Below are 16,462 nucleotides of genomic sequence, written 5' to 3'. Positions count from 1 at the left end.
TGTGTGTGTGTGTGTGTGTGTGTGCGAGTGCATGTGTGTGCGTGTGTGTGTGCGCACACAGTCTTTATCTCCTCCACCTGTATGTTGAAGTACATTTATATGAAGCGCCAGTTAACCTTTCTTTTCTGTCTAAACCCATGACATTGTGACATTTTATTAACTGTGGCAGGTGATATATTACCACACTTCCCACAATAACATTACATTACCTCTCTGCTGATCCACCTTATTTCTTCTCCCTTCTACCGCATTTTCCCTCCTTCTCCTGCCTCCTTGTCCTTCCTTCTTTTCCCCCTCCTCCTCCTCTTTAATACATCCCTCTTCATTCCTACCCTACTGTATCCACCACAGTAATTTGCCAAAAGAGGACAGGGGACAGCATAGGATAAAGGAAGGAACAAAAGGGCAGCGAAAGAGAGAGATCTCAATGTAAGGCACTTTTTGAGAGAGACACAAGGAGAAAGAGAAGAGACGTCCAAAGAGAATTGAGAGTGACAGAGGAAAAGAGCAGGGTTGAGAGGTAGGGAGACAGTGAAGGGGTGTGCAGGGAATAGGGAGGATTGTAATGCTCTTTACCTTGCCATGGAGCGCTCTTAACCAAGTAGGCAATCCCATTTGGCTGCCAGTGATTGCTGCATCGCCATGGTCTCCAAGATACATGGAGGACTTTAATGACAGCAGCTTCCAACACAGGAAGGGCAGCACTTAGGTGAGGGCTGGTAAGAGAGATGTGTGGAGGGGCGTAATAAAGGGAAAGGGAAAAAGTGAAATGGAAAGATGCAGCCTACACGAAGGAATGCACTTACTGTTGCTATATACAGATTAGATATGGTGCTCAATGTTCAGCAAGATTATTACCTCAACAGGGCTGATGTCTTAGACACCCACTGATGTATGAAGATGTATGAAGGGATAGATGATGGCTTGGTGCAGGGGTGTCAAACATAACGCCCATGGGCCAGAACTGGCCCGCCAAAGGGTCCAAAGAAGTAATTAATTCCAATTCCAAATGTACCACTTTAATCTCAGAGAATATCCATGTTCTTTTTCTGTAAATTTACAACTTTAATCTTAGAAATTCTGAGTTTTTTCTAGGAATATTACCCCTCTCTCCCGGGTCCGTAACATTATTTTTTTTCCTACATTGGCCTTAGAACACTGTCGTAGCAAAAGCAACTTTCGTTTGCCAACATCAAGCTGGAAAGAATATCAGTGGCAGATAAAGTTTCTGATCTTTCTGGATTGGTTTACAGGCCCACTTGAGATTAAATTAGGGGGTATGTGGCCCATGAACTGAAATGAGTTTGAAGTCCCTGGCTTAGTGGATGGACAGATGGGTGAAAAAAGGAAATGATGATGAATGAGAAGTGTTGTAATTCACATTTTGGTTTACCTGGGATAAAAAAAAAGTTTGGTCTCTTTAGAATGTCTCTATAGTGTATGTATGAAAAATAATATTATAGCACAATTTATTATATAACTAGCTCATGAACACTAGGGCACGTCTGCGGTGGCGGTTATTGCCCTCGCTCAAAACACAAAACAGCCTAAAAACATAGCTGATATGGATATGCCTAAGGGAAGGCACAATACTCTCTCAAGGACAGAAATAGAATATTTACTGAAAAAACAAAGGCATTAATCATCTCAGTCGTCAGGTAAATAATGAACGTCGCAAGATCAAATGTCATGCCTTAGTTTCTTTGAATTTCTTTGAATGGCCTTGAGGAAGTGTTTTAAAAGTATTTTTTATCACAATTTACTCAAAAAACAATATGTCATGAGGCAGAATTGCATTATAGACTTCTGGCTACTGTCAGTTGACAAATGGTGTCTCTTCTAGAACAAAGCCTTACTTTTTATTAAAGGCACTGCTAACAACATATGTATAGGTCACATTAGGCATCTTGGCAAAATGCCATGTAGTTTATAGACTGATAGTGATAGAGTGAATGCCATTTCATTCATCGTAATTCTAGTTAGTATTCCCCTGGCCAAGCAGTAGCAAGTGATGTTAATGCCTGCATGATAGTTTAGGTCATTCACAGGTTAAATTACAGATTGTGTGAACTTGTTCCAATCTGTTGTCCCCAGCACATCTATGACAAGGGAAAAACATCTGATCACTAGCAAAAAACGAAGGTGCACGAGTCTGGGTGTAGTGTGTAGGGGACCGCAGATCTGGAACGAGCTTGATGAAAGCTTGAAATTGTCGCGTTCTGTCTCAATCTTCAAGAAAAATCTGAAGGAAATACTGCTTATAACATAATAATTGTTGATTATTCATTAAGTGTTATATTTGTATTGGGATTGTCTGTATTTTTAGTGGTATTTGTCTGTGTATTTTTAGTGGTATTTGTCTGTGTTGTGTCTATTGTGAATTGAGTTTTTTAGTGTCAGTTGTATGTTTAATGTTATTGGGGCCCCCCTGAAAAGCTTTTAGTAGCTTATTTGGGGTTCCCCATTCTGTGCGTCCTACACATGATAATTGTACCGTCTGAAATTGTGTTTTAATGATACAATGATCACGTGTGAATAAACTGAAACTGAACTTAAAAGTATCCGTTCCACCAACATTATATTCAGTCGACATGGACAACGGGTTGCTAGGAGCAGTTAACCTGACATTTTTCACAGCGTTAACAGTATGCAGATTTAAGAGTTGTTATTTCTTTAACTTGACTGAGACTGTTTGGAATGGTACCACAAGAAGGTAATGTGGCACAGGGTGTTCTTGTCAGTCCCTCCAGTTCCCGGCCTTTTTTTGAGATTGTTGTGGCCCAAAACACCTGATTTTGCGATGTCTTTTGTATTTTTGTTGCAATGAAGTTGTGAGAGACAGTGAAAATTGCAAAAAAAAGTTTTTTGGTATAGTTCTTTAAAAATAAAAAGGAAACTTGTTTTGGGGAGAATAAAATTACTGTGGGCTGAGTTTCCTAGTAACCTTACCAAAAAGGCTCAGGATGCTGCAAATGTTATAATATGAAAATGGCTGGTGGATTTAAGACAAAAAATAATAATTTATTGAATGAATCAAATTTGAACATATGTGTCAGTGGCTTGTAGATCTTTACCTTGTTAGTTAATTTCCTAACCTGACCTGGGACACACATTCATACAGTTTGATAAAGTACTTATTGGACTTTAACTTATCATTGCACTTACAATAATGAGCACAGCTGTCCTCAATTTAGGTCATCCTGTACGTCCCTTCTCCGTTTTTTCCTGCATCCAACGTGTGTGTTTGTGTGTGTGTGTGTGTGTGTGTGTGTGTGTGTGTGTGTGTGTGTGTGTGTGTGTGTGCGTCAGTCGCAGGGGGGAACTGAGCAGCAGCCCTGCCCACTGCAGAGATCCGACAGGTTGAAAATTGTATTTGCAATAAAAAATTTATAAAAACATTGTTAAAATTATTTTTTTTTAAAACATTAGCTTATGTTCAGTGCATACATTGGACCAAAAAAGGTGCCAGTACCCTAATTCAGCAGTTGCATGACGTTGCAGGACATTCTCGCACCCAGCACGTCAAAAAGCAATGCTTGGTCAGGTGCCTTTGGCGTTTGTTACCTTAAAAGTCTAATTAAGCGTCCAGCCCGATCATTGCATGTGTCTTGGGTATATTTATATTTATACATACAGTATAACCCCAAATAGTCGACTATTCGATCTAAGGAGTCTGATTTGACTGCCAATCTCACAGTCGAATCGTTGCAGTATCTGAAAATGTGGTTATGAAATAAAGGATCATTCCATTCGGGCTATATGGGGGTGCTAAATGTGATGAAATTATTTTACATTACATTACATTCCTTGGTTTCTTCCAATAAATCATGAGATATTGCCTATTTTGATATAAGTATCAGCCTATTAATAATATTGTTTATGACAATTAGACGTAAGGGTACTCATGTGGACAAAAATCAGAAGTGCGTAAGTAATAGCCCATTTCAGGCACTGCTTACATTGCCCACCATAAGATACCGGTCATAGTAGACCAAGTAAGGCTGTATAAGTAAAATCTGGATTTATTGGATTGAACAAGGGTGCGATTTTCTGCTTATGATTTCAACTTGTAAAATTTGAAATGACGATTGTGTTTTTTCTTATTTCAAAAGTTACATAGTCTCACTCTAACACTGTCTCCTGTTAACTTGTAGGACGAATGTAAAGTCATGCAGATTAACAGATGATTTGACTAATGAAGATTAGAAAAGGGCATGTAAGGCCATTCAAAGTATAGTGTAATTAATAGCTGGCAAGTTGCATGCCCAGCCTTACTGTTGGGAGGGGCCTACCTATCACACTAATTTGACAGACAGGTTTTGGATGGGGTTTGGTCCACTGAGAGTCACCGCTCACCAGTCCAGTCAGTCACCTTCATAGAGTCTGACACCAGACTGCTTTCCTCTAATTCAAACTTCACATCCAATCACTTTACATTTTCTCATAAATCCTGTTAGATCCCGCCTCTCTCCCTGTACCCCTATTAGGTGATTGTGTTTTAATTTGGAGCAGCGAATGAGCTATTAGCAGTCGCTGACACCTTACCCATGTAATGCTGGAAAGGAGCAGAGCAGCTGTGACAGTTTATCCTCATTCACTCACTCACTCAGTGAACCATGTTAGCGCACACTTGCTAACAAAATCAAATGCACTTACTTTTGGAATTGAGATCAGCCACGCTGCCCAAGTGTGACTCTTCACAGAGTCACTGAGAGACACAACACAGAGCATGATGAGTGAAGCTGGCTTCTCCTGTATCTGTGATGGTAGGTTTAAAAGTTAGACGCGTTCCAACACTCTGATCACATATTCACAAGGAGAGCTCAGAGAGTGAGAAGAAAAGGACAGGAGGTGGAAAATGCAGACTGAATTCTTTTTTTCTCCCTTTTGAGGGGAGACACAGAGCTTTAGTTAATTGCGGTTCCAGAAGTTGTCAGAGCATTATCAGTGTCTGCTTGGCATGGGAGTTGACTGGCAGCTAGATCAGAAACCGTATCAGGGAGATAAGAAGTGAGAAGAGGATGCAGACAAAAGAAGAAGAGAGAGAGAGTGAGAGCTCAAAAGATGAAAGAGAAGAAAAAGAGGGGAAAGGAAACATGGGCTGGAGAAGGAGAAAAGGACCATGAAGAGGGTAAAATAAGATATTCTAATTTTGTCTTATCTGTAAAAGTGGAGATATGTTATCTTCTTCACTCATCACCAAACTGCTTCTGATTACCAGAGCCGTTTGACTGGTTGCCAGCCGGCCTACATCAGCAATGATGAAAAATAATAATAGAATGAAAGTAAAACCTCTCGATTGGCCTCTTTTATTTATGTCCGTTTAAGTTTCCTTTCGCAAACCTCCCCTCTTCTGCACAGTCCCAGTAGAATCCTGTTTTTGACTTTTAACATTTACAGTACAGTATATCTTCCATCTTCCACGCTCTCTCTCTCTTGAAGCTTGCCCTCTATTTCTCTCTCCCGCATAATTTCTCTGTTTTATAGAAAAGTTTTGTGTTGCTTTCATCTGTTTCCCATTTTTTTTCCCTTTCTGTGCTGTTTGTGCCTTTTCCTCTCTTCCATTTCAACTCTCTTACTTTATATTATTCTCTTCCACCTCTTTGTATATATGTTCTCCCTTTGCTGCACTTTGCTTGTACTACTCCAATCAAATTCTGATCACATCTTTATATCAAAGATGCCAACTCTCCAGGAGGCACTACTTTCATGTGATGAAACTTGCTTATAATCCTTTCAAAGCTGTAAACCCAAGGCTGAATATTAACTCCACATTATGACCTTCTACTTACACAACACTTCTTTGTCAGTTTTCTGACTCAGAAAGTACTTGCTGTTTTTAGTTTACCAACTACAAGCTGCAAAGCGAAAAGCACTTGCATTAACATTTCCACGTGAGGTCAACAGTAGACGATGTCACAGCGAAAAGGACTCAATGTCAACATGATGAAAGTGCTGCAGGTTTACAGTTCAGTATATGCCGGTATTTAACATATTGCAGTGTCTACTTTCTGTACTCTTGGGGCAGTCCGTAGGGACTTGGCTTCAAGTACGGTCTGTGAACTGGTAGTTGGACAGGTGCCAGTTCACCTCCTGCCCTTGAGCAATGCACCGAACCCCGATCCGCGCGGGGCGCCTTTCATGGGCAGCCCCCCTCACTCTGACATCTCTCCATTTGTGCATGTATAGGTCCTGTTTGTGCATGTGTGTGTATTTCGGGCTTGTGTTTAATTTGTAATAACAACCAAGTGTAAACATGTAATTTCCCCCCTGGGAACTCGGAAGCCAGAGCTGGGAATGATGTCACACCCGAATTGAATGCCTTCCATTTACAAGTCGGATTTTTCATTGTGGGCTTAGCTCTAGCCTAGTCTCGCTTTGCCAGACCCTCCTCCAAAGCGCGCTGAAGGGTCTGGCTACTCCACACAGTATTCGGGGATGGGAGGAAAACGTGCTCTGGTTTAATGGCATTTCTTTAAATTAGGGCTGTCAAACGATAAATTTTTTTTAATTGCGATTAATCGCATATTTTATCACATGATTAAAATTCTATTATTTTGCATTTCAGAACAGTTTTTAAGTACATATTAACAATCGAGAGCAATTTTTACCAGTGTATCTTGATTGGGAATCAAATGAATGCAAAGAAAGTTACTTTATGAAATTGATTTTAAGATTTGTAATTATTTATTTACTGTAAACAAAAGAAAAATGTGTGAATCTGTCATTATTGCACAATTCCTCCAAGTACCTAACTAAAAAACTAAAAATCCCTATCCTTACTAGAGTCAATATAGTGTTTAGTAACTCCTAAATAATGTTGATTACTCACTGACGTCCAGTGATCACCGGTTAATTAGCAGCTCATTTCTGCACAAGTCCGTGTTAACACAGCCCATCTCCACTCTTACCTGGCAACAGAGAAACATGCTGGATAGTCCGGTAAACTGTTGTTTCCACAACAACAAAAACACAGCAGTCTCTGAACTCGCGTTGGGAGTTTCATTGAAGTTGGATGTAGTCCAGTTTTTGTCTAATGAGCGAACACTTGCAAGCAGGATTGATGGAACAGGTGGCCGGCTAGCGTTAGCTTTCCACCTAGCTAGGTTATACTCAGCCCTCGTTCGCGTTTCACCGCTGAGGATGTCCCCCCGTGATCGCCCGCTCCGGCCGCTGCCCGCTACGGCCGCTGCAGCTGCAGCTGCTCGCTCCAGCCGCCGCAGCTGCTGCTGCTCGCTCCGGCCACCACTGCTGCTCGCTCCGGCCACCGCTGCTGCCCGCTGGTCAAACTAACTTGTACGGCGGGCCACAGCAACCTCTTATTTCTGAACATTCATCTCTCCCCCGCCCCCCGAGGGCCGGTGGTCTAGCATCACGTTAACTGTACTACTATGCTTAGCTCCGTAGGTGGTAGCTCAAGTTTGACGTGCTTCGGTGATATTTTAATTCGGCTTTACACAATGTGCATATGGCTTTCAACTTGTCTACTACCCGTCCGGGAGTTTTGGAAAATAAAAAGCGCCATTCAGGATTTCATTGCTGCTGTCTTTCTCCATCATCAAGCTTGATGATAAGTAACGGTGCTGCAAAGGGTCAAAATAGTAGCCTGTTAGGCACAACGCAAAGCCGAGTGAAGTGTAAAATAAATGAATAAATGCCAGCATGCGAATAATGCGATTAAAAAAATGAATCGCATCGCGTCGGCCCTTAATCGCATCGCGATTAACGCGTTAACGCTGACAGCCCTACTTTAAACGAATCAGAATCGTCATGGGCGGGGCTAAGCTCCGCACAGAGCTGCTACAAAATAGTCGTGTGAGAGAAAACTCAGATTGGACAGATAGTCTAGCTAGCTTTTTGTCCGAGTTCCGAACTCGGAAATCTGAGGTCAGGGGGTGTGTTTCCGACTGGCTGTTGATTCGATATAATAGCGATTGTTGAACGCCCTTGCTCATGTTTGTATTTTAGGTGTATTATTTACATACTGAAGTAGTTACACTGCATTAAGATAATGTAATTAATAGTGGGTTTATTGTTATTATTTGCTATATATTGTTCCTATGCATTGTGTATGGTAGCCTTTACAATGTTATTTATTTCTTTGCAGAACCACACACACACACACACACACACACACACAACCATACCATAGTTTGTACTGTTACTTGATCTTAATAAAGCATCAAAAAAGAGAAGTTGTCTCCGTCCGTGTTTTAACAGACACACCTGGGGCAAAGTTGGAAACCAGAATCAGCTACAGTGAAGTTAAAATACAGTCCTATTCTAGCCCTCCCTAACAGTGACCCAGTTTAAACTGAGGAATCATGTTTGACTTATGTCTATCACTGTCAAACAGCTAAGCAGGTTATATATAGTTGAGCAAGCCTTTCAGAGTTATTTTCATTCATCAGCTCAATTAATAACTTGGGCTTTGTGATATTGCATCAAAAATCAGTTGTAGTTGCCAAGGTTGCATTCTCAGGTGTTGTCCGAAGTGTGGGTTCTTAGTTAGGAACTGTCCGAGTCATTTACTGTGACTCCGCTTCCCATGACTCCGTTGTAAGGATGTCTACTTTTACAGTTCACTGTCCCCTTTTTTTTCTAGAATATTTAATTATTGTCCTTTGTCCCGATTGTGGATGTGTTCTTAAAGTGATGGTTCGGAGTAATTTCACCCTGGGGTCCTTTGCACCAGACCTCGAGTCAAACAACCCCCCAGAAGCTTTTTTCACCTGGATCGAACATTGGGCGAGTTAGCGTTATCAGCTGGTTAGCTTAGTGCAGGCGCTAACGGATCCAGGTTTGTATCTCATAAATTACCCCACTAATAATGCCCGAAATGATACCAAACTTCTACAGTAGTACAAATAGGTTATGTACTCATAAAACAATGGATTGGAAAGTTTGTAAGTACACCAGGAGTTTATTTAAATAACACTTGCCTGCTGGCTTCTGCTCTCTGCTGCTACTGCTACCAGGCAGTAAGAGTGCTTAGGGACGTCTACAAATACAACACTGAAAAGAGATACAACAAAAATATTTATTAATTTAATGATTAAATAAGGTAGTGTCTCCAAACTTACCTCCATTATAACTTGACTCCTGTTAGTTGTACTACAGCACTTACTTTTAAAAAATAAGTTAAATTAATAAATATTTTTGTTGTATCTCTTTTCGGTGTTGTAATTTGTAGACATCCCTAAGCACTCTTACTGCCTGGTAGCAGTAGCAGCAGAGAGCAGAAGCCAGCAGGCAAGTGATATTTAAATAAACTCTTTCCAATCCATCGTTTTATGAGTACATAACCTATTTGTAGTATTGGTATCATTTTGGGCATTATTAGTGGGGTAATTTACGAGATACAAACCTGGATCCATTAGCGCCTGCACTAAACTAACCAGCTGATAACGCTAACTTGACCAACGTTATAACAAGGGAAAAAAGCTTATGGGGGGTTGTTTGGCTCGAGGTCATGGTGCAAAGGACCCTAGGGTGAAATGCGCCCACGGAAGGCTTGTATCATGTGGACTCGCTGACAATTTTCCTTGTCATTACTTAGAATTCCTCATGGGGGTGACAGAAACTACTACTATTGATACTACTACTGATTGATGGCTTGCTTGTTCGTGTAATGAATACTATTTTGAAAACAAAGCTTATAGAATTATCTTGACATGTTTTGTCTGTCAACATGCTACATGTTTAGCCAGTACATTTCCTCTGACATAAACATACACATACAACAGGCAACCTGTCCGCAGCACGTATAGAGTCAATTTACATGGAGATTGATTAAAGGCATTCTGGTAAATGTAAGACATCATTAAAGTAGACAAGACAGGTTGTGGGGAAGTGGGTACGCCCCAGAAGGGGAACAGGGAATATACTGAACAGCACATCACATTCTATCACATTTCCCTGCAGCCTAATAGCCTTTTGCTTTTGTAACAAGCCTGCCCACTTCATTTATTTGTTTTAGAATTCACTGCGTCCCTCTCTGTTAAAATTCTGTCAAAATTCTCTGTCTTCTAATCCCACAGGATATCAATTTTCTGCCCTGATGCAGCAATGCCAGGCTCACTACTATGTTAAAGTTCAGCTGCAACACATTATTAACAAATAACAAATTAGTGTCTTAGGTTGCTGTGCAAGATACCTGTTTCAATTCACAACTACTGACCATTTATGGGCATCAGAGTAACATATGGTCATTCTGAAAATGAATGGTATTTTCCAGCAAAAGGGGCAATTAGGGCATATTGGTAAAGTTGTCACTTAGAAATGCACTTTGTTGTGCTGATTGATCTGCCTAGTGATAGCGGTAGAATTAATTGAGTCAGTGGAGATAAATGGCTGTGCAGTGATCATCCAGTGACTTCCAAGCCATTGATTTGTCCCCTATCTTGGCGGAAAAAATGCTGTTAGTAGAGGACAGGGTGGCAGTTGTTATTCAGACCAAAGCCACTTAGTGTTGCCTATTTCTTTGGCTGCAGCCAATTAAACCATTAACAGTTTAATTATCAAACATAATTAACATCAGGGACAGTTAGTATAGCATTAGTAGCAGCAATAGTAGTGATTGTAGTAAAAGCAGTTGGCCTAGTATTTATTTTACTTGACTTAAAGTCCTGTATGGTATGAATAAAGTCTCTAAGAAATGGTCTTAAGACAATTAGGCCTTGTTCACAGAAGACATTTTGACATGTCACAACAGGAAAAGCACACAAATATAATAATGATGATAAATCAAATAAAAGATGGCTGAATTCCATTTAGCTGCAAAAAAGGCAGTCGACCTCAAAACAAGTTTACTGGTAAATTTATATCTGTAGATTAAGATGAATTTGTCATTTCTATGCTTTCTTATTGTTGCCCTTTAAACTCTACTCACACAAGTCTTGTATTTAATAACCCAGCTGACATATTAGTTATTGCCCTTTTATAATTGGTAATGGTTGTTAGCATATTAGCACACATCCCATGCATACATTGTATTTGGGGTAAAAATCCCCAGAGAGACCTCATTCTATTAATTTGAGGAAGGTTATGATGCATGCTTGTTAAGAAACCACATTACTATAAATAAATACTGCAAATCAAATCTTACAGTACAACTTTTGACAACATGAAAACGTAATTGTTGGCTCAACTGAATGTTTTAAGCTTGTCTACTTTAAAGGAGAATTCCGGTCGATTTCAACACGTAGCTATTGTTTGTTGTCACATAGTGCTGTCAGTAGCGAGAAAAACGAAAATAATCAGTGTTGCCTACACAGAGTTACGCTACTGCTAGTTTTCGCACCCAGGCGGCTGAAACGGGGGTTTTAAATGTGCTTTTAGCCTCTTAACATGTCCGAGATGTCATTACAAGTGCCTACCCATGTGAAGTGATTCCTTCCGAGTGAACACAGTGAATATGGCTGTAGTAGATGTGAAAGAAATGCATAAAAGTTGTGGCAATTCATACCTCTGTTTAGTTCCGGTGTTGAGACGGCAAGACGAGTGCTTCGGGACCATCTACAATCTACAACACCGAAAAGAGATTCAACAAAAATATTTATTAAGTTAATGATTAAATGAGGTAGTGTCTCCAAACTTACCTCAATTATAACTTGTCTCCTGCTAGTTGTACTACAGCACTTACTTTTAAAAAATAAGCATATGCCTATTTTTGAAAATATTTTTGTATCTCTTTTTGGTGTTGTACTTTGCAGACACTAACCACTCGTCTTGCTAGCCTCGTGAGACCGTCCTGATCTTGCAAGCTCCAGTTTTCCACTCGCAGATCAGTCTGGCATCTTGAGATAGAGAAAATTTGGAGCCGTTTGCCAAACGACCAATCAGCGTTGGTTTTGAGGCGGGTTTAGGTGTGACGCAACAGTTGTTTAGACTGTTCAGTCTAAACAACATGGCGGCTTCCACGGATGAGATGACACATTTGAAATAGTTAAAATATCAAAAGACGTTTAAATGGAACTCAAAATACAATAAGTGAAAGAAGCTAAAACGGCAGTTGAAAGAAGTTTCAGTTTATGTGTAAGCACGGAGAGGATTTACAGATACGTTGAGGTTTGTCGTTGTTGGCAAATTTAAGACAAAAACTTATATTTTATATTAATACTATACTATACTATTATACTTATATATTTATACTATATAAATAATGAAGTATAAACCACTTTATATTATTTTTGCTACTTACCAGCCCTGCTCTTTTGTCAAGAGCAGAAACTAATCTATGTGGATTTCCTGTTAATTTACATTAATCTTCACATAGATCTATATTCAAGTCAAATTAAATCCTATAATCACAACAGTCCACTTTCTGCATTCGAGGACATTCACTTACATTTACAATTCATCTCTTTCCTGTATGGTCTGCTCCCTTTTAAAAGTTGAATTGAATTGATGGGCTGCATTGAAAGTCTTTTCAGTCTTTTATCTCTTTATAATGCAACATAGTCAGTCACACCTAACCCAGATAAATACTATAATTATTGCTTCTGCCTCTCACAGCTCACCCGTCTGCCGATTGTCTGTCGTAGCCATCAAGCCTACTCAAACACAGGAAATACACACACACACACACACACACACACACACACACACACACACACACATTTTGATGTGTCAAATCTGTATCCATCATAGCAAGTCAAAGTGAGATTTAGTGAAGCGCCCTAGCTGGGTAAGCGCACTGTGGGCGAGTCCATATTATATTGTCTACTGAAGTAGGCCAGATTGTGTTTGGCCAGTCTACCCATCCATCCATCTATGCTAATGCCCTTTCTGCCTCCATCCATTTCATGAGCTGAACGGGACTGGAGACAGGAGAAGGAATGGATGAAGGGGAAAAGTGTGGAAAAGATTTCAAAAAGTAAAAAGAGTGAGAAGGGTAAATAATAACAATAGACTGAGTGGAAGAAATGGTTGGTAGACTGTGACAACTAATAATGTAATTATTTTTTGGTTCACCATATGTGATTAACGACATTGTTATTTCAACATTTGTCAGTGTTTAAATGAGCAAGCCTGCAGCTCCTCCAGTAGGAGCAATACAGACAAAACAAGATCTAATGGAATAAAACGCCATGCCATGTACAGTACATAGCAGCAGCTATACTAACAAGGTTCTGTGTTAATGAGCTGGAGGGGGTGAAAACACATGCCTGAGAGGACGCATTCACGTATGCACGTGTACACACACACACACACACACACACACACACGCACGCACGCACACACACACACACACACACACACACACACACACACACACACACACACACACACACCCCACCTCGATGTGCTAAGACTTTCTCAGCATTCTCTTATTTTGCCATTACCACTTTTAAGTGTTTGTTACTATAGCAACAGTGTGATTTATTTCCCAATTAAGAGTTAGTGAACTTGCTCACTTACGACCAGTAATATCAAGCCGCACATAAATTACCTTCAGGCGTTATGCGGCCCATATACTATTAAAAGCAAAGGAATATCACCATCTTGTATCTCCCAAACAAGCAAACTTCTGTATCAAGAGTTCACTTCTTTGTGAGTTTATTGTACAAGAACAAATATTCTCTAATAAGTGTGTGTCACATCTAATTGGCAATTAATGTGCTCGCTAAAAAGGATGAAATTCAGCGGGCTTCACATCCAATAACAACCTCTTTCATCCATCTAGCTTAAAATGAAGATAAACAATGCACGGATGGATGAGCAAGTCGGCAGGCAGGTGGGAATGTAATGGAATCAATTAGGCAAACACTCGTGATTTATATTCTGTGTTGATAACAAAGAAAGCTTAATTTACTTTTCCCCTCTCACTGATATCATTTGTTTCTAATGTTTATGCGATGATAACGTATGAATCCCATTCCCTCTCTAATAAATTGAGCAGTAGTGCCTGCCTTTATATTTCTCTGCGCGTGTACACACGTGGGAATGTGTTTGTGTGCGTATATAAAGCAGAGGTGTTAATTATTAACTCTGACTATAAAAATGCTAATGCGTATATTTGCACTGATTCATACACACAAAGGCAATTTCTGTCTGTATCTGGTTGGAGTAGATTATACTTTCTGTTTGTATGTGTGTGCAATTTGTCTTCATGTTGACCGGAAATATGTTTGCATATCTGTGGGTGTGTGGATTTGAGAAAATAAGCCCCTCGCTTGCCTAAGTTTGCAAATGGTTGTCCAACATCCTTCTGTAATGAAACCCCTAGGTTCCTCTTTCTTTCTTTTTTCTATTCCCCTCATTCTCTCCCTCTCTCTTCTCTTGCTCGCTGCAGTGTTTTTGAGAAGTAGAACTCGTCTGGCCCTCATTAATGTCTCCCTGGCATTCGCTTGGCTCTGCATATCTCTGTTCCTCTCCCCATCCTCTTGCAGCTTCATTCCACATTCTAACCATGCTATCATTGTACGTGCAACACTAGCAGGCTTCAGCTGCAATTAGTACCTGTGTCATCACGCATCCACACACACATAGACTGAAGAATCATTCGGGTCCAGATCTTTTTTGTGCCCAGCACCACTCTTTCCTTCCTTCACCCCTGCAGCCCTTTCAATAATGATGGACCTGTTGGACAATAATTAGACAGACTTAATAAGCATTCAGTTAGTCCAGGGAAACAGTGGAATGCCTTGTTCCCTTCAATTAGGGCTTTATTATAAGCATGTTACCTTCAACCGTTGTGGAAGACTGACACAGCACAGCTCTGTTGGTGTATTATCATATTTTATGACTGTTTAGCCTTGGTCGTTGTGGAAAATAGATTGGGGGTAATGTTGCCTACAGTTTAGGCCTGAATAGCACCACATGAACACTGATCAAAGTTTGCTTCTGATTATGTGATGTGGTTTTTTTGGAAGCCAGCCAGACTAGGACTGTGTTCTGCACAGTGTTGATAAGTGCTATCTCTTTGTAAACTCTGATGCCATTTTTGGCATTAGCCTGCAAAGGCGACGAATTGTCCCACTGTCCTAGTATCTTATTAGCTCCAGTATGAATCTTTTATTTGGGTCTCTATCCCAGAACCCCTAGACAAAGTCATTACCGTGTTCACTTTTTCAATCTCTCGCTTTTTTCATGTTCCGAGATCACTCCTTTATCCCCGGTGTTATATTTTTCATCAAAACTTTATCCTCATTCATACCCTCAAACACTCTTCAAACTTGAAGAAATGAGACCCACGTCTCTTGGAGAAAATAAAGGAACTAGGTCTGGGGGGATCACCAGTAAGTTTCTGACATGCAGAATCACCCTTAAGCTGGTGTTGAATGTTTTAGAGCAGGCTGGTCTCTTTTTCTGAGGGGGATAAGACGGCTCTTGTGTCTGCTTGTCCGCCGGGGCTTTGGCGGTAGAGGAGAGGCAGCTACCTGTTCTGCTCTCCCCTCTCATCTCTTCACACTAATTAGAGAGAACTGGGTTTAAACCTTAGTGGGGACACACATCTTCTGACTGCACACAGGTGGGTGTGCATAGGCACATATATGCATCAAAGTCTTTTATGAAGATCCTGTTTCTGTCTTATTGTGTCCAGACACTCATTTTAGGTCAACGTTTTATTAGTAAGAGAGATGCCTGTGGAATAAAATGTGCCAACTCCATGTGCGTGTGTGAGCATGTGAATAGTGTGCAGCGCGGTGGCAAGGCACCACAAGCGATGATAAGGAGGGGGCTTAAGCAGTGGGCTCTCTAGGCCTAATCACTGCAAGCATTTCAAAAGCGAGAATGCCAATTAAAACTGATAGGGCTCAATATGGGCTTTTGGGCTGCCACAGCGAGAAGCAACACATCCAACATGAAAATCAATCAGGCCCCATGTCTCCTGGTCAGGAGAAGCGGTTTGCCAGCCAGTGATCCAACAGGAGCCTCTGATAAATACGCAGGATCTACAAGGGGCTGCAGCAGGGGCAAGGGGGAAAAAGACTCGCAGGGTCATGGAGAGAAGACAGAGATTTGTGAGTCCCCAATCGTCGTGTGTGTGTGCCGGTGTGTGTTGGGGATCAGTGGGCCTGTGATCTCAACTCTACTCTAAAAGTAGGTGGAAAGGTAAGTGAGGGGGGCTTTGATATAATATATATGAGGAGGGATGAACTGCAGGGTGTCAGGATGAGGCAATTTAATATTCCAAGCAACTTTCAACCTACTTTATTTTTAATTTGTCATTCCTAATCCACATCATACAATAATTTGATATAGTCAGTGGACATATATTCCACGTCAGTCAAGTTAAAGCAATATTGTCCCCATGAGGAATTAGTAAAGTAATGACAAGAACGCTGTCGGCGCGTCAACATGATACAAGCCTTCCGTGATCGCGCACCACCCCTCCCCCACGCAGTTACTGGTATGCAAGGAGGACACAGAGGATTAAAAAACATGATGGACTCTTCAGAAGAGGTAATTATCTTCACACAGAGAGAGCTGATAGTCTTAATTAGCTTTGTAGCAA

Source organism: Sander lucioperca, chromosome 4 (assembly GCF_008315115.2).
Source record: "Sander lucioperca isolate FBNREF2018 chromosome 4, SLUC_FBN_1.2, whole genome shotgun sequence".
In the NCBI taxonomy this organism is placed as follows: Eukaryota; Metazoa; Chordata; class Actinopteri; order Perciformes; family Percidae; genus Sander; species Sander lucioperca.
The sequence above is the reverse complement of the archived record's forward strand: the minus strand, read 5'-3'. Positions refer to the sequence as shown.